Source organism: Simochromis diagramma, unplaced genomic scaffold, assembly GCF_900408965.1.
Source record: "Simochromis diagramma unplaced genomic scaffold, fSimDia1.1 OVJJ01000780.1, whole genome shotgun sequence".
Classification (NCBI taxonomy): domain Eukaryota; kingdom Metazoa; phylum Chordata; class Actinopteri; order Cichliformes; family Cichlidae; genus Simochromis; species Simochromis diagramma.
The window spans coordinates 78107-102907 of NW_024386802.1; the positions used below are offsets into that span (position 1 = coordinate 78107).

General features: G+C 42.3%; 1 long non-coding RNA gene and 1 pseudogene across 1 annotated transcript; both read right to left on the minus strand.

The window, feature by feature from the left end:
* Positions 1-973: 973 nt before the first annotated feature.
* LOC120730586 lies at positions 974-1494 on the minus strand. The gene is made up of 3 exons (XR_005695145.1): positions 1449-1494; positions 1186-1362; positions 974-1025 (listed from the first exon to the last, which is right to left on the minus strand). It is a non-coding gene; the product is annotated as an uncharacterized LOC120730586 (long non-coding RNA).
* Positions 1495-13459: 11965 nt separating this feature from the next.
* Positions 13460-17789, minus strand: LOC120730573 (annotated as a pseudogene).
* Positions 17790-24801: the final 7012 nt, after the last annotated feature.

Here is a 24801-nt window from a genome sequence, read left to right on the forward strand (position 1 = left end):
CCCAGTGCTGCTAGTATAGCTACATGTTATACTGCACAACTGAAAAACCTGCAAAATAAATTATGAATGCATTGTGTCAAAGTTGCCAAATTCCAGATTTTCAGAGATTATCAATAGATGCAGCTAATCTATTAGTATGCGAAGCCTATGTGATATTCGTCCTCACTAACTAAACCTATGGTATAGGATTAAGAAATCTTACATGAGCTCCTTGAGTTATCGTGCTCATAAAGTTGGGCATCCTGACCACCTGGTGGGCTGACAACTATATCCCAAGCTTTTCAGGCTGAGTGGTTAGAATTCAAAGTAAATAACTGATGTCAAATTAAAATCAGGCTCTGAAGTGAGTTTGTCTGATTGTGTTAACGTCTAACATCTCTTTCTCCTTGTGTTTCTTCGTTACTTTCTCTGGTTGTATCTCTGGTGGGAGGAACCAAGACACAAGGAAAGGAGGCAAGGAAGGAAAAACTAAAAAAAAAAAAAAAACAGTGGAAAGGATAAAAAATAAAGCATCATAGACGACAGGAAGTAAGATGCTCAGCATGTGTGTGGTTGTTGTGATTAAAAAGCTGTTAAAGTGGAAGCTTGGCATCCCATTCATGTTACTCTGGATCATAAACTGTTTAAATATAAATGAATGAATCAAACTTAGATTCTCCACAGTTTTGGGGAGGGTCAGAATAAAAGTGATGTATTTAGATTTCTTTTTTTTCTAAGATGAAAAGCCATGTATAAGGTATAAGTGTTTTGGGTTCAAGCTAAGCAGACTCAAGGAGTTGTTCCTCAATCTTTAACAAAGATGAAAGTGGACAATACATATTTTAGAAGGAATGTTTCACGAATTTTAATCATGTTTAATACATTAGTTTAATCTCAGTGAGTTCTGTTTTATATTTCCTCTGAATATCAACATGAACTCTCAACACACAGCGCATTAAAAATGATCTCTGCTTCTTCTCATTGGCTGTTGTTGACTTCAACTTTTTCTGTCACTGTACGTGATGTCATCATCTCCAACTTCTCCCCTGTCAGATAAAAAGAACCAAAATAAACAACAAAATAATTCACTGTTTCATAATCATAGTGTGGGAATGTGTTTAAGTGATTTATGAATATCACATTAAAATAATTCACATAATTTCACTCTGAGAAACTAAACCTGAAAGAGAAACGGCTCAGTCTCACCTTCAGATTTCCTTTTAACATGTCGTCTCACCAGCAGAACCAGTAACACCAGTAGAACCAAAACACAGACTGATTTAACAAATGACACAGTGATAACAAGAGAGAAGAGTGATGGAGAGACACAGGTGGAACCAGGAGGAGGTGTGGATGTAGGTGGAGGTGTGGTGGTGTGTTTCCCTAAAATAAAGCAAACACAGTCATTAAGTTGTCGTCACATTGTGAATGTTGAAAGCTGCAGAAACACAGACAGGTGAGTGTGTCACCTGTGACAGTGATCCAGCTGGATGGAGACTCTCCATGACCTCTGATGTCACACTTGTAGAGGCCTTCATCAGACCTGGAAACATGCTGGATGGTCATGTGACCTGTAGGCTGCTTCCTGATGAGGGAGCCATCTTTATAGAAAGCAGCTGGGAGGTTGGAGGGAGTGGTCTTTGTTTTACAGAGCAGAGTGACGTCATCTCCCTCCATCACAGGGAGGACAGGACTCTGCAGGATCACTGATCCACCTCAACACAGAGACAAACTACAGCATTTCATCCATTTACACACAGCTTCATCAACACTAACTCCACACACTCAGCTTACTAGTGACTGTCAGGTTAACCAGGTTACTGATGGGACCCTCTCTGGACTCACACCAGTAAACTCCACTGTCAACTGTAAAAATGTAGCTGATGCTGCATGAAGAACCAGCTGGTTTTCCCCACCCATCTCCACACTGAGTCCTCTGCCGTCTGCTTGTGTTTCTCCTCAGAGTCCATCCAGCAGAGCTGTCGTCCTCCTCACAGCTCAGAGACACAAAGTCATCTTCAAAGAACTGAGAGCTGCTGGGACTCACAGTCAGACGAGCTGTGAGGGTTAAAGTGAAAAACTGATGATCTGTTGTACTTTACATTGTGAAACATGAACCCAATCAGGTCATATCAGTGAGCATTGATCAGGTTTAAACTGAACAGAAGAAGGTTACTGACCTTGGTTTGTTGTGCAGGTCAGCACTGAGATCAGAACTAAAGAGGAAAGGTTGGTTTGAGTTTTCACAAACAAATTTATTCTGCATCAATTAGTCAGTCAATCAAGTGATGAGTCATATTTTCTTCTGTACTGCTGTGTCTGATAAAGAGAAGAGATTCTGTGGTGTAAGTTTTGATTACAAAGTCTGCTGCATGCCTCATGTCAAAATGTGAAACTTGTGATTTGTGAAATGTGATGACTGCAGTCAGACATAAATCACATCCACAGACTTAAACACAGAACACTGATAGAAATAAACTCTACATGAAACATGTTTCATTTTCAGGATAATATGAAACCTTTAACTTTAATTATTTCTATAACAATGTGTCAGAGATCGGTGATTATAGTGTTACGTTTACCTTTGTGTAGAAAGAACAGTGTAACATACAGTTTGGGTACAGATTATTATTTTGATATCAATGTATTATTAGTGGATGCTGCTGATGTTATCTGTAGACATTTAATTTGTTCTGCTTTTGAGCAAAATCAAGCAGAACTTAACACTGTTATCTTAATCTGGGGAGTTTTTGGATTGTTGTTAAACAAGCAAGATTTTTCATTTTTGTTAATATCGTTCTACTTTGTTTTCATCCTTAAGACTTGTTGTATGTACTCTTGAAAAGACATCACAAGTAACAGCATTTTTAAAATCACTAAAATGCTGAATTCAGTTTTTCACATCCTGTTTTTTTTTTGTTTTTTGTGTAAAATGCGCAAACTTCTCTTTACAACTGAAATTGGTCTTCTTTTTTTTTTAAACTTGCTTTCAATTCTGTTTCACTGTTTATGTCATTTTCTTTCATCTGTCATCAATCAGCAACCGAAAAGTCTGTAAAAATAAACTTTACGTAATTTAAAGAGGTCTTTTGCTTACAGAGCAGACTTTGCAGAGATGTTTCCTTCATCGTTCCTCTCAGTGATGTGATGTTTTCTCATTTACAGTGTTGGTTGGAAAAAGAAAATTAATCCCCGCCCTCTTGCTCGGTGTGCCTTTTTTGTTTTTGTGCCTTTTCTGATATAGATGGGTGGATTTTTACAAAAGAATTTAGTAGTTTCACAAGAAAGTAAAAGAAGTTAAAAAACCAGACTGTCCCCCAAAGAAAAAAAAGAAAAAGTATCTCCAAACCAGCTATTCCAGCACGTTTTCATGACCAAACCATGTTTTGAAATTAAGCGACTTCTAGCGCTTATGCACAAAAGGACATGCAGTAGCGGTTTTTGATATGTGCGACATGGGCGGTTGCCCGGGCCGGCATCACGGGCATCGGCAAAAAAAAAAAAAGAAAAAGAAATTGATCGTACTAATGCTGCCCCGACGTCATGCCAGAGCATACTGAGGATGGCATCTAATAACCAACTCGCAAAATAAAACAAAATAAAACCAAACCAAGCAAACACGGAAACTCCAGACATCATGATACAGACTTATAATTTGCACTGATGGTTTTTTCGAAATTCTATATGCGAAAAGTGAGCGCGAGAGCCCTCGGTGCGCCTGCTGCTGAAGTCAAAGTAAACTTTATTGTCATCTCCGCTACAGTCCAGTATATAGAGAGACGAGGCTCCAGTTACAGCAGTGCAAGTAAACAAACAATAAATATAAGAAGAGTAAGAAAATAAATATACACTTTAGGACTCGGGGTAAAGGTCAATAACAATTTAAATTTATAATTTACAGTTTGATGATTTAAAGTCTCACACACAACACATCGAAAGGGGAGGGGCTGCTTCCAAATAGAGCACATTTCATTCATCATGTTGTAAATCCAAGGCCATTATGTATTCATGATGTGAATCCCGGGTTGTGTGAAATCCCAGAAATAAACTCTAGACAAAGCAAATCTGTGAACTATGGTGTAGGTGTGTTAGATCATGTTGTGGTGATTCTCGGGTTGGGGGGTGGTGTTCATACTGGAGTGCAAAATTACAACCAAGATGGACAAGAAAAGTTCAAAGCCATCAGGTGCTCAGTTTAGAAAAAAGAAAAAAAGAGGAGTTGGAGAAATGAGCAGAAGATACAGGTAAGCAGATGTGTCATTGGATAATGGCAGGTCATCCTGAAACAATCAGAATCAGAATACTTTATTTGTCATGTTCCAGAGTCTGTGGACTCCGTGTTTATGTTTAAGTTTATTATTATTCTGTGGACTTGTTTATTTTGGGGTCATTTTATGATTATCCTCTGTTTTCCGTGTGTCATTGTGAGGTCGTTCGTTTTCCTCGCCATAGTCACGGTCACTAGGGGCGCCAGAGGAAGTGTTCGCCCAGGGCGCCAAACAGGCTATGGCTGCCACTGATGACAGCTGGGCGCACTAGTAACATTCAGTGGAATAATTTGATACTCAAGAATAAAAATTGTGGATGTGTCCTCAGGCCGCAGTGGTTACTCTATAGAGCTCATTTTTAGGATTTCTTTTTTATTATTGTAATTTAGTGAAAGTTACCATTATGTTTAATCTTAGCTCATGAAACTGTTTTTATTTAAGAAAACAAAAAACAAAAACACTCACTGTTAAAAATGTGAAATTCCCTTAAATTTTCTTAAACTCAGTTTAATATATATATAGTACCAAATCACAACAAAACTCACGTACCTTAGAAACTAACAACAGTCAGATAAGCCATCAATGAGCGAGCACTAGTTACTTGTATTAGTAAATATCCAAGACAAAGTTGTTGTGAAGAAAGCGCCATCTCTTGGTGATACTCTACAATAGGAGAGGGGACTCCCAGCAACTCACCATTTTTAACATTTTACAATCTTGAAAATAGCTACGCTTTGCTATAATTACTGTTTTGCACACTCTTGGCATTCTCTCGGTGAGTCACCGGAAATGGTTTTCCAACAGTCCTGAAGGAGTTCCCAGAGATGTTGAGCACTTGCTGGCCCTGTTGCCTTCACTCTGTGGGGTTTATGTCAGGTGACTGTGGAGGACAGGCCATCTGGTGAAGCACTCCATCACTCTCCTTCTTGGTCAAATAGCCCTCACACACCCTGGAGGTGTCTTTGGGGTCATTGTTCTGTTGGAATAAAAAAATGATGGTCCGACTAAACACAAACTGGATGGGATAACATGTCGCTGCAGGATGCTGTGGTAGACATGCTGGCTCTGTGTACCTTCAATTTTGAATAAATCCCCAACAGTGTCACCAACAAAGCACCCCCACATCATACCTCCTCCTTCATGCTTCATGGTGGGAACAATGCATGTAGAGAGCATCCTTTCAGCTTTTTGCATCGCATAAATACATGGCAGGGGGAACCAAAGATCCCAAATTTGGATTCATCAGGTCAAAGCAAAGATTTCCACTGGTCTAATGTCCATTCCTTGTGTTTTCTGGACCAAACAAATCTCTTCTGCCTGTTGCTTTTCTTAGTAGTGATTTCTTAGCAGCTATTTGACCATAAAGGCCTGATTCACACAGTCTCCTCTGAACAGCTGATGTAGAGATGTGTCTGCTACTGGAACTCTGTGTGACATTTATCTGTGTTCTAATCTGAGTTGCTGTTAATGAAACGCTTCTCCCTCTGAAAACGCTACGTCCAGATGAACAGAATCAACCTTTTGGGAACACAACTGATGATCCCAACCCCATTAAGATGGCAAGAAATTCCACCAATGAACCCTGACAAGGCACACCTGTGACGGGAAAGCCATTTCAGGTGACTACATCATCAAACTCATTGAGAGCAGACCAAGGGTGTGCAGTGCTGTCAACAAAGCAAAGGGTGGCTACTTTGAGGAAAAGTGATGTAAAACATCAAATGTTTTTATTTGTTGTTGTGCTTAAAAATGTTGGATCTTTTCTGCAGGGGTTTTGGTTTCAAATGCCATGCTTATTTGTTTTGTTTTTTTTCTGTTAAATACTTGACTCTCACTCACCATGAAAAACAGAAATATGTGTATGATAAGGGAACATGTAGAAACAACAATAGTGGAATCGTACAAAGCTCAGATGTTTTCCAGTAACCATTCAATAAAAAGGAAAGTGAAAGAGTTCCATTTACTAACATTTTGTTTATTATGAAGCTACAGTTGGGGCTTTTTATTGTTTCTGTTTCTCACACAACGTTAAAGTTCTTTAGTTAGTCAGAATGATGGTCACAAAAATGATGGAAAAATAACTATATACACACATTGTGCATATGTGTTAGGCTTAACAACAAAGAGACCATGGTTTACATGCACATGCAAACAGTTTGTTCTGTATTTCTTTTTTTTTCTTTTTTTTTTCTTTTTTTATCTCTGGAAGGATTTGGCACCAGGTTTTGGTTAAATTTAGAAAAAGTTGTTTAGGTTAAAACAAATTTCTTAACAACAGTCACGTTTGTTCACTGACAAACAACAAGTTTGGATCCCACTCAGGTCAAGGTACGCAAAGGAAACCTTAAATGTAAATGAGCCATGACGGCAGCTTTGGTAGAGCTGCACTAAATGACATACCGGGAAAGAGAGCAGGCTGAAACCATTTATGACAGACATGTAAACATATACCAACACAAATCTTAAGCTTTTATTCAGGGTAAAAGAGCATGAAAGAAAAATTATTCTTTTTTTTTAATTTGTTAAAGTTTTCTCACTAAATACATTTAAAATAATAACATATACATACATACAATAACATTTAAAAATATTTTTAGTAACTTTTCAAAGATGAAGTCTGTACTCCAGACCATTATTGTTGTAAGATGCCTTAGCAAACGAATAAAGCTAAGAAAACCACCTTTGTGTTCCAAGATCATTAAACTGAGTCAACTGTGTGCATTTTTTAGCATTTAATGCAAAATGTTTTATTAAAAATTTAATTCAAAATAATACAACAAAATTAGAGTAGAAAAGGTAATTCATGGATTTTAGGATAGTTTAGTATTATTTAGTATTTCTTTTGCTTTAAAGAATGACATCCCTGCTCAGACACCACTTCTGAGTTCTGCCAATTCTGAGTATTTGAAAGAACTTCTTGTCATGTCGTGTCATATCAGGCTTTCTCAGCCTCATAAATATTCGGTGGGGCTGAACAAGACAGAAGGTAAAAGGAAAACAGGAAATGTTCAATCCCCTCTTAATTCTTCTTTTCAGAGAGTATAAGCAGGATACAGCAGATAAGATTGGCAATGCAGACCTTGATCACAAATTTTGCTTCTGGAAAACGACGTGCCTACATGGTTATTATTGTGATTTTTATCACCACAATTTTGTTTAGCAGGAACTTTGAATGCACTTGCAGATCACAAGTGCTTGACTGCAGCATTTACATGTTTTTGCCTTGTATAATAATATTTGGCTTAATGCTGTGGACCAACATTTCCTTTAAGAGAATCTGTAGATACACATGTGTGATGGTAAATGCAAAAAATCTGGTAAATGCCCCAGATTTTTTTGTTCTTTCATCCGTCACTTTTCAAAGAAATTTTTAGTTAGTTTACTGTGGGCTGCATATGTCTGCTGTCTGAGAAATCTCTCTAACAGAACCCAAGAGGCACTGTTGCCTTGCAAAGACAAGTGGAAGCTCACTTTTGAGGAGCGATTACACATCACTGAACAACGTGAACAGTGTTTTTCTTTCTTTTTACACATCATGTGTTTTAACCTGTGATATTAATATGTCATAAAAATATTTTGTTTCTTTTTCAGAGGTATGGCTACATTTTGCTCTTGACTGTCACTGTTGTAGCATCTTTCATGTCTTTTTTTTAGATGTGGGAAATGCTGTAAAAAAACATCAAATTGCTTGGACAGTAAAATGACGTATTACAAAGTAATTCCCTGACATTTTACAAACTGATACTGAAAGAGGGGGGGATGGTGAGGAAAGAGCTTCTAAGGACAAAAGCAAAAGAAAACCTGACTTTTTCATGAAAGGAAGAATAGATGAGGAACGATGGGAAGAGTTTTTCACCTGCTGTTTCACCTGCTGTTTATAAACCAAACTGAATTGTATCATCATGTCTGTCTGCTATATTTCTGTCTGCTCATCACTTTGTAAGCTTGACAAACTTGTAAACTGTGTTGAGCAGTCACTATTATAGGCTCTTTACCTGAAAATGTGAAGCGCCTTAATGTTGCTGTAAATTGACGCTAGATAAATAAAATCGAATTGAACTGAATTGAATTTATTTGGCTTCATGGATAAAGCTGAGTATCATCTGCATAGTACTGAAATTGTATGAAATGCCTTTCAATGATGCCCAGGGGAAACATATACAGTGGGGCAAAAAAGTATTTAGTCAGCCACCGATTGTGCAAGTTCCCCCACCTAAAATGATGACAGAGGTCAGTAATTTGCACCAGAGGTACACTTCAACTGTGAGAGACAGAATGTGAAAAAAAAATCCATGAATCCACATGGTAGGATTTGTAAAGAATTTATTCGTAAATCAGGGTGGAAAATAAGTATTTGGTCAATAACAAAAATACAACTCAATACTTTGTAACATAACCTTTGTTGGCAATAACAGAGGTCAAACGTTTACTATAGGTCTTTACCAGGTTTGCACACACAGTAGCTGGTATTTTGGCCCATTCCTCCATGCAGATCTTCTCGAGAGCAGTGATGTTTTGGGGCTGTCGCCGAGCAACACGGACTTTCAACTCCCGCCACAGATTTTTTATGGGGTTGAGGTCTGGAGACTGGCTAGGCCACTCCAGGACTTTCAAATGCTTCTTACGGAGCCACTCCTTTGTTGCCCGGGCGGTGTGTTTTGGATCATTGTCATGTTGGAAGACCCAGCCTCGTTTCATCTTCAAAGTTCTCACTGATGGAAGGAGGTTTTGGCTCAAAATCTCACGATACATGGCCCCATTCATTCTGTCCTTAACACGGATCAGTCGTCCTGTCCCCTTGGCAGAAAAACAGCCCCATAGCATGATGTTTCCACCCCCATGCTTCACAGTAGGTATGGTGTTCTTGGGATGCAACTCAGTATTCTTCTTCCTCCAAACACGACGAGTTGAGTTTATACCAAAAAGTTCTACTTTGGTTTCATCTGACCACATGACATTCTCCCAATCCTCTGCTGTATCATCCATGTGCTCTCTGGCAAACTTCAGACGGGCCTGGACATGCACTGGCTTCAGCAGCGGAACACGTCTGGCACTGCGGGATTTGATTCCCTGCCGTTGTAGTGTGTTACTGATGGTGACCTTTGTTACTTTGGTCCCAGCTCTCTGCAGGTCATTCACCAGGTCCCCCCGTGTGGTTCTGGATCTTTGCTCACCGTTCTCATGATCATTTTGACCCCACGGGATGAGATCTTGCGTGGAGCCCCAGATCGAGGGAGATTATCAGTGGTCTTGTATGTCTTCCATTTTCTGATGATTGCTCCCACAGTTGATTTTTTCACACCAAGCTGCTTGCCTATTGTAGATTCACTCTTCCCAGTCTGGTGCAGGTCTACAATACTTTTCCTGGTGTCCTTCGAAAGCTCTTTGGTCTTGGCCATGGCGGAGTTTGGAGTCTGACTGTTTGAGGCTGTGGACAGGTGTCTTTTATACAGATGATGAGTTCAAAGAGGTGCCATTCATACAGGTAACGAGTGGGGGACAGAAAAGCGTCTTACAGAAGACGTTACAGGTCTGTGAGAGCCAGAGATTTTCCTTGTTTGAGGTGACCAAATACTTATTTTCCACCCTAATTTACGAATAAATTCTTTACAAATCCTACCATGTGAATTCATGGATTTTTTTTTCACATTCTGTCTCTCACAGTTGAAGTGTACCTCTGGTGCAAATTACTGACCTCTGTCATCATTTTAAGTGGGAGAACTTGCACAATCGGTGGCTGACTAAATACTTTTTTGCCCCACTGTATAGTGTAAACAGGATCTACAACAGAACCTATAAATGAAACCAAAAAACCCCCCAAAAAAACAGATAACTACAAATAAAATGCAAACTTCTCATGCTTGTAATGTAATTGTGTAACTGTGTTAATGCAAAACATCACTTTTTTAAAAAATTACAGAACATAGTATCATCCAGCTCTGAGCAGCAAAGGTTATTGGAGGAATTTTAAGCACGACAAGATAAATTCACGAACAAGTTATTTTTTTTCTCTTTTTCTTTTCTTTTTCTCGTTCTTATATAAAAATGTATCATCAAGACATTGTTACTAGAGAATGACCCAAATGCCAGAGTGCAATAGGCAGAGTAGACTATGGAGAGGTCACCAGTCTGTTTCAGGCCAAACACAGCCACACAAACATTCATGTCACTGAAGCCATCTAGAGAGAACCTTGCAGACCCCACACAAAAAGACATCAGTCATTAAGCTGGACTTAATACCAGGACTTTTGTTCCTATGAGGCAAAGGCGTTAACAAATGTGTATACGCTCACAAACACAGGCATATGAATGCAGATGTAGACACTGGTTTCTTTCCACTAACTGCATCTTAATATTCTGTTCTCATCCCAGCACCTGTTTAATTTATATAGCAGTGTATAGATTTATTAATTTCATTTAAACGTTATTAATCCACTGAATGGCTGGTCTGGACCCATATTATTCTCAGTATTGTTTGTGATGGTGGGGCTTTATGTGTAATAACAATATTTATGTTGCTATCGTTGTTGCTATGGCAATTATGATAATTTTTATTGTTATAATTTTTTTGGTTAATATTAAAGTTATGTACTGTGCTTAATGCTTGTAATAATATTATTGGATACTTCTGCCTCTTCTGAATAAATTATCAGTAAATTTAGCCAATTGTCCAAAAAAAGTATAACAATTTTCATTCTCGTTCCTATTCTCTCATTTATGTGTATAGAAAAACAGTTATATACACATAAAGTTGGGGGAATAATTATTTGTTCGCCTGGTGAATTTTTAAGTTTGCTCATCTACAGTGAGAAATTCAGGAAAAAAAGATTTTTTTTAAAAAAATGAGTCATCGAGTGAAATAAGAATTTGTTCTTCAAGCAGAACGTGCTATAGAGAAACTGTTGTTGGCTATCAGAGTGGTGAGGCGTTTCTTGTAGTTGGTAGGCTTGCAAACATTTCAGAAGAGATTTTGGCCCACTTGTCTTTACAGAAACTCTTTTATTGCCTTACGGTTCTTTGCTGCTGTTTGGCATCTCGATGGTTCAGCTCTTAGATTTTCTACAGCAGTGAGGTCTGGGGACTGGCTACTTCATGATCTAAAAGTGTTTCTCCTTAACCACGCCTTTGATGTTATCATGTTTTTGGTTCATTCTCTACTAGTAGTCTTTGTTTGACTGTGGTCCTAATTGCCTTTAGATCAATAGCAACCTCCCCATGAGGCAAGATCTTGCATTGAACTCCTGACTGAGCATGATTCATGGACATTTTATATTTAAAAAAAGCAAAAAAAGCTTGTGACTGAGTGTGTAATTACACTGTAATTGAATGTAATTTCAAGGCATTTCATTTGAAATGACAAGTATACTTCTTGAAAGGCGATACACCATAAGTAATACCATAAGTAATAAGTTTCTTATTGTCATACAAATCTGCAGCTCTCCTGTAGTACACCTGCATTACCAGTAGATGGCAGCAAACTTCCACTGTATGTCAAAGTCATGTAACGGTTCACTGAGAGTTTTCAGACTCTGTGGGTTTGTACTGATTCAGGAACAGGTGAGAAGATGATGATCCAGAAGTCCAGTCTGACTCACATGTTAATAAGTTTGTAGTTTTTCAAACAGCAAAACACATCAACTCTCTGTTTTGATGATAAAGTACTGAGTGAGACACTGAAGACAGAAAGGAGTTAAACCCTGATCATCTCCTGACAGCCCCAGATTTATTTCAGCACCACTGATATGTAATGAATTTCAACTTCTAGTTAAAAGAGAGAGAGAGAAAAATAATCCCCAAATTACTGAAGTATTAACTCCTAGTGTATCCTAGCCCCCCCACCCCTAAAATGTACTGGCATGGCATGGTGTGGCAATAGAAGAAGATGAGGGATACACACACAACTAACGTGGGGGACACAACAACTGGCAGGGAAAAACACAGGGCTTAAATACATACTGAGGTAATCAGGGAATGTGAAACGGGAGGAGAGCACAGCTGGGAGTAATCGGACATGACAAGACCAAAGGGAAGCAAAACTCAACACACTGAAATATGACACAGACTTTCAGAGTAAAACAGGAAACATCACAGATGTGCACTTGACTGGGGAAACATAGAGACATGGGACTAGGAAGACATGAAACATGACTGACTGGGGGACAAGAGAATAAACACAAGGTCAGAACTAAACCTAAAAGCTAGAAATCACAATAATCAAAAGGGCACAACCAAGGACTCAGAACAAAAACCATAATATAAAACACTACCAAAACACCAGAACTCAAAGTGCTGGGTCACAAAGACCCAGAACCGTGATAGTACTTCCATTGTCTTGAGGATGGATGTGAAGGTTTTCTGCTGAGAAAATCAGCAATAAAAGCAGGAAACATCTGCTTTCATTGCTCAGCTGGACTTTGCTCTCTGCCTGCTTCTGTTATTTTTAATTTTAATTCCAGGATTTCCTCAGTATGACTCTCAGTGGAGCTGTGAAGAAACAATCCCTCCCTATGAGTTCTGTTCATACTGTTTGTGTAACTGTGTGTTTAAGTCTGACTCATTACAGACTGGATGAGTCGAAACTGGATTTTTATGATTGGGGCTCTGTTCCAAAAAGCGGGTGTAGTGAAAAGTCAGAGTTTATTAACCATTAAATGAAGGAGACTCAGTGATTTCCACAAAGAGAGACAAAGCCTACTTGCACTGACACCTCATAGCTCCCCATACTGAGTGTTCAAACTATCAAATGCATATCTGTTTCCAGCCTGTCAGCATAAAGCAAGTATTTTCTTAAATTTATTCGTTAATCTCAGTGTCTTTTTGGCCGTCATGTCTGCAGCCTGACAGGCACTCAAAGAAAGCTGGACTTCATTGAGATACCAGCTATTTGCTCTACGGGCATTTATGTATTAAAAACAGACCTCACTAGTGTTATAACCTCAGGATAAAAATGCTCAGAAACTCAAGTGCCAGTTTTAGGACGTTTACTGACCACTTTTAGAAACAACCACAGCTAGTCGCACACATACAGGAAACTGTCCCACACATAACATTCCGGCAGGGAGAACCCTGAAAAACCTCTGAAGGTTCCAGGGTGCAACGCCCCCAAACAGACATTAAGAACAACACTGTCTATAACCCCCCCCCCCCCCCCCCCCCTTAAGCAAAAACCCACAACATAGCAATTATGCATAAGTACGAAAAGAGAGGGAGAATTCAACATCACATTATTTTAACAATTCAGTCTATCAAGGGGCTTGTGCTGCCTCTTTGACCTTCTCAGTCCTGCTGCTGGGTTCTCCAGGCTAGGAGCCTGCTGAGCTCCTGTGGCCGGGTTCGGCTCAGGTGACTTAGATTGCTCCACCAGCCCTTCTGGTGATACTGAAGAACCAATCCCGATCTCAGGGGCTGCTGACACGACTTCCCCTTCGGGTGAACCACTGTGAGGCCTCACAATGTCTACAGCCCTGTCTCCACCATGTGCGTGGGAACCACTCTGAGCCTTGTTCTCAGCTCCATCCATGCGGGCTCTCACATGATCCTTGTGCCTGCGAACTTGTCTGCCATCCAACAACTCCACCACAAAAGATACTGGCCCTGAACTGTGGTGAATGACGCCAGGCAGCCACCGTGAGCCCACCCGTAAAGTTTTTGATATACACACAGTCTCCCTGCTTGAAAACACAGCCTATGGCATGTAGATCATGTCTCACCTTCTGCCCACCTTGTGACTGGGTGGCGAAGAAGGTCCAGATGAGATCTAGGCTTCCTCCCCATCAGCAACTCCGCTGGGGACAAGCTTGTGGTTGTATGAGGCGTGATGCGATACTGAAACAGGAAACGGCAGAGCCTCTTTTCTATGGAAAGACCTGGCATTTTTTTTTAGACCGTCTTTCAGTGTTTCCACGGCGCGCTCTGCTAAGCCATTGGAGGCAGGGTGGTAGGGTGCTGTGCGGATATGTCGGATCCCATTTCTCTCCATAAATTCTTGGAAAACCCCACTTGTGAACGTGGGCCCATTGTCCGTGACCACTGCCTCAGGTAATCCATGTGTTGCAAAGATTCTCCGGAGTGTGTCTGTGATGACTGGGGCTGTGATGGTCGGTATTATGTGGACATCCAGCCATTTTTAAATGTGCATCCACCAACACCAGGAACATGTGGCCCAAAAAGGGGCCGGCAAAATCTAGATGAAGCCTGGACCATGGACGGCCAGGCCACTCCCATGGGTGGAGTGGGGCAGGTGGTGGCATTTTTTGGTTTGACTGACATTGAGAACAGGTTTTTACTTTGTCTTCCAAGGCACTGTCCATTCCCGGCCACCACACGAATGACCTTGCCAGACTTTTCATTCGCGAAATCCCTGGATGAACCTCATGCAACACTTCAATGATCTGTGACCGACCTAGAGGCGGAACAATGACTCGGGAACCCCACAGGATGCAGCCATCTTGAACACTGAGCTCCTGCTGACGCTTGGCATACGGTTTGAGCTGATCCTGCTCCACTGTTGCTGGCCAGCCCTGCAACAGCCACTGTTTAACCTGAGATAACTCTGGATCCCGTTCAGTCCATGCTTTGATGTTTTTAGCACAGACCGGAGAGTTCGCCAACCTGTCCAGCAAAACACAGTTTCTGGGGGCAAGTTCGACTGGTCGGGGACCTCCGGGAGGGGGAGGCGGCTGAAAGCATCTGCATTCGCATTTTCAGGTCCCACCTTATAAACAATGCGATACTGGTATGCCGACAGTGTTAATGCCCAGCGCTGAACCCGGGCTGAACCCATGGGTGGGATGCCTTTTGTTTCACTAAAGAGACTCAGGAGGGGCTTATGGTCTGTAACAACAGTAAATGGGCGGCCATACAGGTACTGATGAAATCGTTTCACAGCAAAAACCATTGCTAAGCCTTCCTTCTCAAGCTGTGAATAGCCCTTTTCTGCTGCTGTGAGCGTACGTGACGCATATCCGACCGGTTTCTCTTCCCCCTCTTCCATGCGATGGGAAAGAACAGCTCCTATGCCATACAGGGAGGCATCACAGGACAGGACCACCTCCTTCTCCGGATCAAAATGCACCAGGAGCGGTGCCGATTGTAACAGTTCTTTTACCTGTCTGAAGGCCTTCTCCTGTGCTTGGGCCCACCTCCACTGACTGTCTTTGTGCAGTAGCCCATACAGGGGAGCAAGCATGCTGGAGAGGTCAGGCAAAAACTTCCCATAGTAGTTCACTAAGCCCAAGAATGATCTTAGTTCAGCTACATTCTTTGGACTCGGGGCTTCTTTTACTGCACTCACTTTCTCTTCCAGTGGGGACAGGCCCTGTGCAGAGATGCGATGACCCAGGTATGTCACGCTAGGGGCTTGGAAAACACACTTACTGCGCTTCAAACGCAACCCAGCTTCTGAGAGCTTCTTCAACACCTGCTCAAGGTTACGCATATGCTCCTCTTCTGTTTTACCTGTAACTAAAATGTCATCCAAGTAAACAGCAACACCAGGAATGTTTTGCAGAAGATTGTCCATGGTGCGCTGAAAGATAGCCGGACTGGATGCAACGCCAAACACCAGGCGGTTGTACTTGAACAGCCCCTTGTGTGTGTTTATTGTCACATATTTTTTTGATTCCTCATCCAGCAGCAACTGCTGGTAAGCATGACTCATATCCAACTTTGTGAATGTCCGACCACCCGCCAATGTGGCAAACAGGTCATCCACTCGAGGCAGAGGGTAGGCGTCGAGCTGAGAGGCTTGGTTTACTGTCAGTTTGTAATCACCGCATATACGCACCCCTCCGTCCTCCTTCAACACTGGTACAATCGGGGCTGCCCAGTCCGAGAACTCTCTTGGCTCAATGACCCCTATCTGTTGTAGTCTCTCCAACTCTTCTTCCACCTTGGCCTTCATGACGTATGGTACAGTGCGTAGTTTGAAAAAGCGTAGCTGGGCAAAAGGGTCCATACACAGCTTCACAGTGGTGCCCCGGAGAGTGCCCAATTCATTCTTGAACACATCTGCATACTTTCCCAGTAACTCTGCTATTACCGTTACATACCTGATTTCCCTCCAGTTCAGGCGGATTTTCTGCAGAAGGTCACGACCCAGCAGACTAGGCCCCTCCCCTTTCACCACCAGTAGTGTTGCTGCAGCTTCTTGACCCTGATATGCTGCATGCACCTCTATAGCACCAAGCAGGGGAATGCATTCACCCGTGTACTGTCTCAGGCTTATCTCAGTCGCTTGGAGAGCTGGTGCCCCGCCCGAGTGCCACAAGCTGTGGTAGGTGGCTTGGCTGATCACCGAAGCTGAAGCCCTTGTATCCACCTCCATTTGTAGCTCTTTCCCATTTACCTGGATAGTGGCATAGATGGGCTCCGCACAGCACTTATTAAAGTCAACCAGATTAAACATGTTGAAAACACACTCATCCTCCTCAGGCACCATGCCCTGCAGGTGATGCGTGTTTAGTTTGTGTTTTGTCTCCCATTCCTTCTTTGATTTCTCCTTAGTGCCCCTGCATTTCTTGGCTAAGTGCCCCTTTTTCTTGCAGTTATGGCAGGTACTGTCTTTGAAAACACAGTCCTTCGCAAAGTGTGCTCCCCCACACCGGTAACACTCCAAAAGCTCCCTCGGTTTGCCCCTCACATGATGATACATGATGCACCTCGGTTGAGTGCATATTGTTGTTAGCTTTCCGAATATCTTTAGTGTGAGTTGAGCTGCCGTTTCTATTGCCTGAGCAATTTCCAAAGCTTTCTTAAAGTCCAGTGTGGGCTCCCCTAACAACCGACGCTGCATGCCATCATCATTTATACCACACACCAACCTGTTGCGGAGCATGTCATCCAGCACGCCTCCAAACTCACAGTGCTCCGATAGCTGTCTCAGCTCCGTCACATACGCAGCCACCAAAACTCCCGGCTTGCGTGAATGAGTGTGGAATTTGAACCGCTGAACAACCATGGAGGGTTTCGGGCAGTGATGATTTTGCACCAACGTCACCAGTTCTTTCCGAGGCGTCGTCAGGTTACGTATCAACTTGTAGGTCCTCGCTCCACACGCACTGAGAAGAACTGACCTTTTTTTTCCTTCGTCCGAAATGTCGTTTGCCAAGAAAAAGTGTTCCAGCCTCTCGACATATTCAATCCAGTCGCCGTCTCCCTCGGTGAACTCCGTGAGCGATCCGATCGTCGCCATAGTTGTGAAGCGGTAGTCCGACTGCAAAATCCGTAGCAAAAACTCAAAACTGTCCGCGTTCGGCTTTTATCCTCGTTGCCAAAAAGGTGTTATAACCTCAGAATAAAAATGCTCGGAAACTCAAGTGCCAGTTTTAGGACGTTTACTGACCACTTTTAGAAACAACCACAGCTAGTCGCACACATACAGGAAACTGTCCCACACATAACATTCCGGCAGGGAGAACCCTGAAAAACCTCTGAAGGTTCCGGGGTGCAACGCCCCCAAACATACATTAACAACAACACTGTCTATAACAACTAGATTTTGTTTTTTGAACATTTAATCTCTTGTCTTGACTATTTTACATGAAGTCTCTGTGATTAAAAGGTATGAAATGACCCATTCAGAATAAATTCATTGGCAATCAAGTGTAGGCCTCAAAAATGTTCTAGACAGGCAGACTCTCAAAAGTAAAGAGGCTCTCCAATCTGTGAAAGTGCATAAAAAGATTGTGAAATAATTCAGAAAGAAGTTCCTCAACATCATATTGCAAAAGCTTTGCACGTCATCATCTACAGTGCATCTGTCATGGTCCCTGTGCCTCCCCGGCCAGCCCAGTGTGGCCACAAGTGTCTGTTGTTTCTCTCTCTCTCTCTCTCTCTCTCTCCTACCTGTCTGCCTGGGCGGCGCTCTGATTGGGCTCCCGCCCTTGGCCCACGCACCTGCAGCTAAACTTGAGTGAATTGCAGTTGATCTCTGGCTCTTTTTAAGGCTGGGGCTCTGAGCTATTCGTCGCTGGAATATTGAGTAACCCTCGTCAGTATTGCCTGGCTTCATTGTGAATCAGTTATTCCCGTGCTTGCCGCCGACTTACCCTCGTCTATGTTTATAGGTTTATCTGGACCCGCCCGTTTTGACTCCTGGACCCCGTGAGTGTGAGTGGGTTGCTCTTGTGAGGAGTGTTTGGACAAGGAGCGGAGCAAGTGTGAAGAAGTGTGTTTCCCCAGCCTATTGATCCCCGGGACCCTGGTATTCCCCCCCCCCTTCACGTGTACATAGCGCACCAGAGTGATTAATAAAGTATTGTTGAACCGTGCTACCTCAGTCTGTGCCTGAGTCCGTCCACCACCGTGACAGCATAAAAATATTCAGAGAAGTTGGAGATGTCTCAGTGTGTAAGGGACAGGGCCAAAGACCTTTATTAGATTCTCATGGTCTTCGGACCCTCAGATGACACAGCATAACTCATCGGCATGATTGTATCTCTGACATTACTAAACAGTCCCATTTACACAATCCACCGTGCCATCTGCAGATGCCAATAAAAGGCCAATCATGCAAAAAGGAAGCCATATTTGAACATGGTCTAAAAGCGCCTTCGTGTCCTGTGGGTTAAGACTCATTTGAAATGGACTGTTTCAAAGTGGGAAAGAGTTCTGTGTTCAGATGAATCTAAGTTTCTTCTTGTTGGTGATCATGGACACTCTGTCCTACAGGCTGAATAGGAGGGAGACCTTCCAGCATGTTATTGTCAAGGTCTGCGGTGGCAGACCATGGAGTTGTGGGGAAAGTAGGACACAAATGCAGGACTCGCTTATTTAATAATAATAACACAACAATAAATCCCTGTGCAACTCCCGTTCCATGTCTTCTCCCCAGTGCTTGTGCTCTGTGCTCCCCCGACGGGGCTGATCAGGTGCAAGTATGTGCCATTACGCCTCCAGGTGTGGCAGGTCCCCACAGTGGGAACAACCCTCCAGGCCCAGTGTCCAGGGAAAACCAGGACACCTCCACACACACAAGGGACAACAGCAGAATACATGGACGTCATCCTGCGACCCCCAGACAAACCCATTAAAATATAAACAAGTCAATAACTACTCATGGACCATGACAGTTATCAGCACTGAGTTCAAAAGCCAGCATTTCTGATGGTATGGAGGTGCAATAAGTGCATATAGTATGGGCAGCTTGTATGTTTGGGAGGGAACTATGAATGCTGAAAGTTTTAGAGCAACATCTGCTCCCCTCCAGATGACGTCTATTTCAGGGAAGGCCTTGTTTCTTTTGAGCAGGACAACACAAAACCACATATTGCAGCTATTACAACAGCATAACTTTGTCAGAGAAGAGTAGAACTAAGTCCTTCTTCACTGTGTTTCAAAAGAAGCTTCATGAAGGGGGGAAGGGAGCAAAGTTATGCTTCACAGCATAAACCACACTGTGAGCAAAGAGAGTTGAAAGGCCTCCCACACTGATACTGACTGTATGAGATGCATCTCATTCCAAAGACAAACATGTGACAGTCTCATGAAGTTAAAGAGCTCAGGCTCTGCTTACAAGCTGCACATCAGTTAAAAACCATAAATAAAATTTAAAAACCATACAATAAACAGACAAAGAAATAAATATAAATAACAATAAAACAAATACATAAATGAAAAAAGAAGATAAAAATAAATCAGTATATATTACAAATGTGACTGAGCCTGTGCAGACCCCTCTGTGTCAGGAAACATCTCCATCCTGCTGTGGGGTCAAGCGATCAGTTACTGAGGAATTTGCTTAGTACAGCGGAAATATGAGATTAGAAAGGAAGCACAACTCACAGTGTGCATGTGAACACACATATGTATTCAGACCACCTTCACTTTACTGGCATGAGTTATGTTGTTTGCTGAACCAGTTTCCAGTTAGCATTGTGTGCCAGTGTTTTGGTCTTGTCCCATGGGGAGGCCCTGGGGCTGACAGGCTGAGAGATTATATCTGTCAGATGGCCTGAGAACACCTTGGTGTTCCCCCGGACAAGCTGGAGGAGGTGGCTGGGGAGAGGGAGGTCTAGGCTCACAGGCAGAGCACAGCGAGCTGAAATCTCTGAAACCGACTGGCCTTCACTTCCTACGAGACAGAGAAGCTCTTCTACCCCTGTATACGGGAGGAAACAGGACTGGACAACCGTGAATAGGAAGGTTAACAACAAACCTCCAAAACAACTGAATGTGAAACTGCAGAACAGATTTTGCTCCATTATCAAAGGACCCTGGATCTATATCGGACAGCCATCCATCTAAAAGTAGCGAAGTAAGGTCTGAAAATCTGTTGAAAAGTAAAAGGCCACAGGGAAAGCTAAAGGCTAGGCCTGAAACTCTGATTGTGGGTGACTCTGCCGTAAAGGATGTACAAAGCATGTGCGGTAAGAACACTAAAGTCCTCTGCTTTCCTAAGGATATGGTCCAGAACCTGAAGGAGAGAATTCCTCAAATTGCAGAGGAATATCCAACTGTGACAAACATTGTTCTGCATACAGGGTCAAACGATGTGTCCAAACAACAGTCGGAGGTTCTGAAACGGGACTTTACTGGATTATTAAACACTGTAAACTCTCTGAATGCAGCTGTATTCATCAGTGGGCCTGTACCGCCGGTCAGAGGAGGAGACGAGAGATTCAGCAGGTTGTTTACACTGAATAAATGGCTTATATCAGCATGTGCTGACCACTCAGTGCATTTTATCAACAACTTTAATATTTTTTGGGAACGCAGGCATCTGTTCAAAGCAAATGGATTTAATTTTAACAAGTCAGGGGTGAAACTGTTCACCTCCAACTTGTTTTATTCCATACGTCATCCATCTGTGCTTGGTGCCAAGGCTGAGATAAGCGAGGAGTTTTCTCATAAAGAGGAACAAACAGTACTCCAAGAACAGACAAAGCCCAGCAGAAACCTTGAGGAGGAGCTCCATTTGCCCCCACCTGGGAAGAGCCTCAGAAAGGAGAGACATCTGAGGCAAGAAGAGGCAAGAAGAGGGGTCCCTATTTGCCTCCAACTCTCTCAACAACATCAACGACCAGGACCAGGGACCACGACCTTCCCCAGTCCCCCAAACCCCTGACAGGCCATCACCCTCCTCCCCCTCCCTTTCTCCTCCCTTTCTCCCTCCTCCCCACACCTGAAATTCACTGAGGAGATGATGGAGCGGGTCAATGCTGGGCTCAGATCTACCCCCCGGCCCAATCCCTTTTTGTCCCCCATAAACCCCCCACCAGAGCAGCCAAAGGTTCGCCATCGAGCCCCGCCCTCAACAGCAATCGAAGTCACATTGCCCAGCCTCGCCCCCCTTAGTTCCTCCTTACCACCTTCATGCTTTGTCTCCGCAGTCTGATGTGTGATGTGTGGAGGGTCCGGGCTGCGAGGATTATGGCAGTGGTGACTTTTCCCAGGAGAAGCTGGGACCCTGTTTACTAGAAGGTTTTAAAATCTCTGTACTTTTAGGTGACAGAAGGAGACATGTGGCCTGGTCAAAACACAGAGAGCTGCACTCTAAAAGATCTTTAAATATAGTAAACATACCTTGTGTGCCACAGACTGCTCCCAAACACGAGGGGGCAAGTAATACCTCTAAAACACTTAATTGGCTTTATTAAACATTAGATCTTTAGCTGGGAAAACATTTTTAATTAATGATTTAATCACTGAGCACAGCCTTGATTTTATGTTTTTAACAAAACTTGGTTGGACCAAAGTAACAGTGGAGCTGTTCTCATCGAGACGACCCCTCCTAACTACAGTTTTATCAGTGAGGCCAGGGTGAGCAGGAGAGGAGGAGGGGTTGCTGTCTTATTTAATGAATCATTTCAATGTAAGCAGCTATCTCCTGGAAGTTTTCAGTCTTTTGAATATGTGGCTTTACAGCTGAAGGCCCCATCCAAAGTTGTGTTTCTTAATGTTTACAGGCCTCCCAAATACTGCACAGACTTTTTTAATGACCTCGGTGAACTGCTGTCTGTGATCTGTGTTGATTTTGACTGTGTAATTATTGTTGGGGATTTTAACATCCATGTGGACAACCCTCAGGACAAAGGGACTAAAGACCTGAGCAACACTCTGGGCAACTTTGGGCTGACTCAGCATGTAACAGAGGCCACACATAATAGAGGACACACTCTTGACCTACTGATCTCCAAGAGCCTGAGCATTTCAAACATTACTGTGTCTGATGTGGGCCTGTCTGATCATTACTGTGTTTTCTTTGAAAGTAAAATCTCAGCCCACACAAATATATCAACAGCAGTGATCACAAAACGGTGTATAACTGAAGACAGTAGTGAGATCTTTAACCAGGTCTTCCCCTTAACACCTGACCTGTCCACGGGTCCAATCAATGAGCTCATCAATCGCTTCAATGCAAAAACGTTAAATGTAATGGATACTATTGCTCCCATTAAGGTGAAGGTTATCTCTGGAAGGAAAAAGTCTCCATGGAGAAACTCCACACTGGTGAAAAATGAAAAAAGAGAGTGTAGGAAAGCTGAGCGCAGATGGAGAAAAACAAACCTCCAGGTTCATTATGACATCTATAAAGAGAAACTTCACAATTATAATTTACAACTGAGGAGTGCAAGAAGGTCCTACTTCTCTGACATCATCACTAAAAACAGCCATAATGCTCGGGTCTTATTTTCTACAGTTGACAGGCTAACAAACCCTCCTGTGTCAGTGGCAGCTGAACTTCATTCGACCATGGCCTGCAATGACTTTGCCAAATTCTTCACAGAAAAAATCCAAAAGATTAGACAAGACAAGCAGTTGGTACATCAACAGCAGATCCAGACTATGTACTGTGTTCACCAAAAAACTGTTTAAACACCATGAAACAGTTTCACCCGATTAACAGCAAAGACCTGGAGGACATCTTAGGTCAACTGAACTCCTCCTCTTGCTGTTTAGATGTCCTGCCAACAAGTTTTTTCAAAAAGGTCTCAAAGACTTTGGAGTCAGGCCGTCAACTTTTCTTGTCGGGTGTGTTTCCAGAATCACTAAAAACTGCTGTAATTAAACCTATACTGAAAAAGGACAACCTTGACAAGACACAAATGAACAACTACAGGCCGATCTCAAATCTCCCATTTTTAAGTAAGATCATTGAAAAAGCAGTTTCTCAACAGCTCAATTACTTCTTAAAACAGAATAACTGCTATGATGCCTTCCAGTCAGGTTTTAGACAGAACCACAGCACTGAAACCACTCTGACCAAAGTGTTTAATGACATATGTCTGAATACAGACAGTGGAACAATGTCAGTCTTAGTTTTACTGGATCTCAGTGCAGCATTTGGTACAGTTGACCACAACATATTACTCAAACGACTGGAGAACTGGACAGGTCTTTCAGGAACTGTACTAAACTGGTTCAAAACATACTTAGAAAACAGGAAATACTTTGTATCAATAGGTAACTTCACATCTGAGCAGACAAGTATCACATGTGGAGTTCCCCAAGGTTCCATCTTGGGACCCCTTCTGTTTAACATTTACATGCTTCCACTGCCACAGATTATAAAGAACAACAAAAAAAAACTATCATAGCTATGCAGATGACACACAAATATATATCACAATGTCACCAGGAGACAGAGGCCCTGTACAGGCTCTTGGTAAATGCATTGAGGAAATTAATGACTGGCTGTGCCACAATTTTCTCCAGCTAAACAAAAACAAAACTGAGGTAATAGTCTTTGGTGTCAAAGAAAAACGATTACAGGTCACCAGAGAACTTCAATCTATACATCTAAAAACCACAAACCAGGCGAGAAATTTGGGTGTAGTGATGGATGCAGACCTAAACTTAGAAAAACACATTAAGACAATAACAAAGTCAGCTTACTATCACCTCAAGAATATTTCAAGGATAAAAGATCTGATGTCTCAACAGGACCTGGAAAAACTAGTCCATGCATTCATCTTTAGTAGGCTTGATTACTGTAACAGCATCTTTACAGGTCTACCTAAAAAATCAGTCAGACAACTACAGCTCATTCAGAACTCTGCTGCTCGAGTCCTCACTAAGACCAAAAAAGTGGACCACATCAGTCCAGCTCTGAGGTCTTTACACTGGCTGCCTGTCCGTCAGAGGATAGACTTTAAAGTCCTGATGCTGGTCTATATGGTTTAGGACCAAAATACATCAGTGACCTCCTGACCCAGTATTCAAGGTTCAAGGTTCAAGGTTCTTTATTTGTCACATGCATAGTTATACAAGTATAACACACAGTGAAATGTAACCTGACACGCTCCTCGACATGTGCACAAATTGGGGGGGGGGGGGGGGGGGGGTGTAGAGGAAGAACATTATATATATATATATATATAGTATATACACTGGGTGAATGTGCAGTAGTAGCAGCAAGCAGGTGAATTCTGTACATTAATATGAATAGATATCTGACTATTTTACAGGATAGACAATATAAACATATTTAAAATTAAAGGAATTGAAATGTACATTGTGCCTTGGTTTAGTGTCTGGAAGAGAGTCCTGTCTCAGTCAATTATAGATGATGTGAGAGGGCGGGTGTGTGTGTTTAGGGCACGGATGGCTTGGG